The 3,305-nt window shown below is 50.4% G+C and overlaps 1 pseudogene; it reads right to left on the reverse strand.

Annotated features, from left to right (window-relative positions):
• Window positions 1–811: 811 nt before the first annotated feature.
• The window catches only part of LOC105979140, a 65,475-nt pseudogene continuing 62,981 nt past the window's right edge, over window positions 812–3,305 (reverse strand).

Raw genomic sequence — 3,305 nt, forward strand, 5'->3', positions numbered from 1 at the left:
AATATGAAGTTATGTGGTAGGCGGCCTTTGAGGTAGTCTCCGGGGATCTCTTCCATGTGGCATTCAAAATAGTGTGCGGTCATCTTTCTTGGAGTGTGGCAAGATTTCACGACTCTCTTTAAATCAATAAGAAACAGCCGAAGGGAGGAGATATCACTTCCGAATTACATCCCAAGAAGACTATGGCTCTCCCCTTGCTGGTGTTCCCGCACTCCTTTGCTTAGCTGCTCAGAACAGACAGTTCCATGTCCTCCATGCTAATCCTACAGAGAGTGCCGTCTGGCAAACAACTGAGGTCTCCAGCCAGCAGGGAGGATCCCAGGTCTGCCAATAGCCGTGTGCGTGAGTTTGGAAGCCAGTTCTCCCCCAGTTGAGCCTGGAGATGACTGCACCTTCTGCCAAAACTTTGATTGTAGGCTTGAGAGCAACCTGGAGACAGAAACACCCAGTTTAGCCATGTTCTTGAGCTACGGAATCTACGACCTAATGAATATGTATATTTTTAAGTCGCTACATCTTGGTGTAGTTTGCTATGCAGCAGAAAGATCGCGCAGGCAGCACTGCCCCTTGAGGCGAACTCGTGCAAGACAAGACCGTCTCCGTGTAGGCCTGTCTTCCTTTTGATGGGAATCCAGTCACATGTCATGAGAACAGGTAAGCGGGCCCATGGCAAAGTCTGAGTGGGGATGAACTAAGGCCTCCACGGGGGTTCCAAGACTGTAGATCTTTACGGAAGCAGAGAGCCTCATCTTTCTCCAGTCAAGCATCTGGTAGTTTTGAACCACTGACCTTGGAGTTAGCAGCCTAGTCCTTATCCCACTGTTTCTAGGGGGTGTTGCTCCACTAGCATTTCCTTGTAGGCACAGAGGACTTCACTGACCAGAGAAAACCTGCAGGCAAAGAAAGGCAGGTTCTGGAAGATGGGAATTTAGGCCGATGTGTACTGCAAAGTAAAGGTGAAGGATAAGGGGGTGTTCTTAGTCCGCATAATCGCAAGCTCAATTTAAAAAAATCATCTATTGTACTTCTCTCCCAGTCGGCACCCTTGGAGGTCTACCTCCCTCTTCAGGGCCTGGTCCCTCCAGGCTGTGTCCCTGGTAGAAGGGACTGGAGGGGGGACAAGCTTCTCTTTATACAATCGTGCCCAGGTGTTGAGTTTTCTTGGTTGGGTGTTTGTTTCTTGGGTAGCACTCCCTGGTTCTTGATACGCTGTGTGTTTGGACGTCGAAGGCTGGGCACTTTTTGGTGGGATGTATGTGTAAGTTCTTTGAAGGGCCATATGGTATGCCACAAGAGGGATTGATTGCCATCACCTCCACTCAGCTTACTCTATGGAGATCCACCTTACAGCATCTTGCCACTTGCACCCTTTGGCCCGGTGGCAGGGTGAAGCACAGAGATGACATCCAGGTACTGTAGTGTCCACTCGATCTTCAGGGGAATTCGCTTCATCAGCAAACATGACATGCAGGCTGTTCTGGGCCGAGTTCTCTGCCCTGTGCCTCTTTTCCAGCTGTGCTCTCTACCGAGGTGGACTCAGGGCCTCCCTAAGGGCTGAAGGGCCAGTCTCACCAGTTTTCAGGAATCCTGACCATAACCACTGGTTCTTGGAGACTCTCACTTGCCTTTGAGATGGGGCAGGCGCTGGTACCAGGTGGGATGAAATCATTCCTCACATTCGACCCTTCCTTCCTTGTGTTGGTGGCTCAGCTCTGGGTCTTATATTCTGACTGAGTGAGACAGTTGAAATTTATTGTGCCAACCTGTCCGATACACACATGTGCACATGTGGGGTTAATTGAAGGATGGAGAGATAAATGGCTCGGTGAGTCTCACCTTTCTAGTTCTCAGGTCTCTTGCTTTCTGATGGTCAGACCAGTGTACAGCTGCCTTAGCCAGTTCCCTGCTTCAGCTGGCAAGGCTCACTTCCTGGAAGACATCCTGAGGAGAAGCCACATGGACCTACCCCAATGCAGCCCTGGGTGCTGGAGCAGCTGCGTGGTGACCCCTGCCAGCGCTGAGATGCTTACACATTCACTGATTCAGCTTCCCTCTTGCAGTCGGCATCATTGCATGTGTTTTGTGAGATGGAGGAGAACTTCGTGGATTGGTGTCGGACATATGGGTTAATGTTGGACTTGTGGGTTTGGGCAGCACTGGGTTGGGATGTTTTCTTGATGTGCACTTACCCTTTATATAAAACTCTCTCTTATACATGAGTTTCTGTGGATTTGTTTCTCTAAAGTACCCAGACTAACACACTGAGCACCAGGAAACCTTATCTAAGACTCTGTAATACCAATAATGTGCCTTCTACCATGCTGAGAAGCTCTGGTGATGTCATGGGCATGTGTTGGTCTGCTAGCTGCCAGGTCAATAGTTCAAACCCATCAGCAGCTCCGTGGGTGGAAAATGAGGCTCTTACCCCTGTAGAGAGTCACAGTCCCTGAAACCCACCGGAGGCGATTCTGCCTGTCCTATGGGGTCACTATGAGTTGGAACTGACTCAATGGCGGTGAGTGTGGTTTTTGGTTTTCTACCATGCTGGGGAGTGGAAGGCCATTTTCGCCTTTGCCTCATTTTCACAATGGAAGATGTGTTAACGACACTGGCCCCCAAATAAGAGGCGTTCATGAAAAGATGGGGCTCAGAGAAAGGGAAAGGAAAGCGCTTACCCATTCTTGCCTCTGAGGGTTGAGGGGATTCACCGACAGAATGAGAAATGAAGTTGGCACAGAAACCTTTCAGCAGAGAGAGAAATGCACAGAAACCTGGAGCTGCACAGCATCCCCTCTAGTGCTTGTGGGGTCTGCAAGGCGGTGGTCTTACCCTGGTCATCAGTGTCCAGCTCCCCACAGCCCAGGGGCTTTTTCTTGCGGGCTCGGCTTTCTGTTTTTGGACACCAGCTGTCTGCACCTCCTTCTACCTTTTCCCCCCCTATAACGTGTGGCCAGACTTAAGACCCTCACTCTGTGCCCTGCCTCCCAGAGGCTGCTCAGGTTCCCTCCCCCATCGCTTTCTTCCTTCCTTTCTTGTTCCCTCCATATGTTTCTGTATCTACTACAAAGGTCAGAAAAACAAATCAATGAAGAGAAGGACCCAATAATCTGCAGACCTGACTCGGGGATGGGAGGTGGGGAGAGAAGCCGCTCAATAAAATGAAAGAGAATTAAAAAATTCCCTGAACAAAGCACAGCATGGGGTCCCGATCAAAGGGCCAGGCAGCTTTATTCCTGTGTGCACAGGGCTGGAAGTTCTGAGGCTGGGGGAGAGACGAGCTCCCAGGCTGTAGAGCCCCCTCACCC

Source organism: Echinops telfairi, unplaced genomic scaffold (genome assembly GCF_000313985.2).
Source record: "Echinops telfairi isolate 266 unplaced genomic scaffold, ASM31398v2 ScPeMD7_4225;HRSCAF=4972, whole genome shotgun sequence".
In the NCBI taxonomy this organism is placed as follows: Eukaryota; Metazoa; Chordata; class Mammalia; order Afrosoricida; family Tenrecidae; genus Echinops; species Echinops telfairi.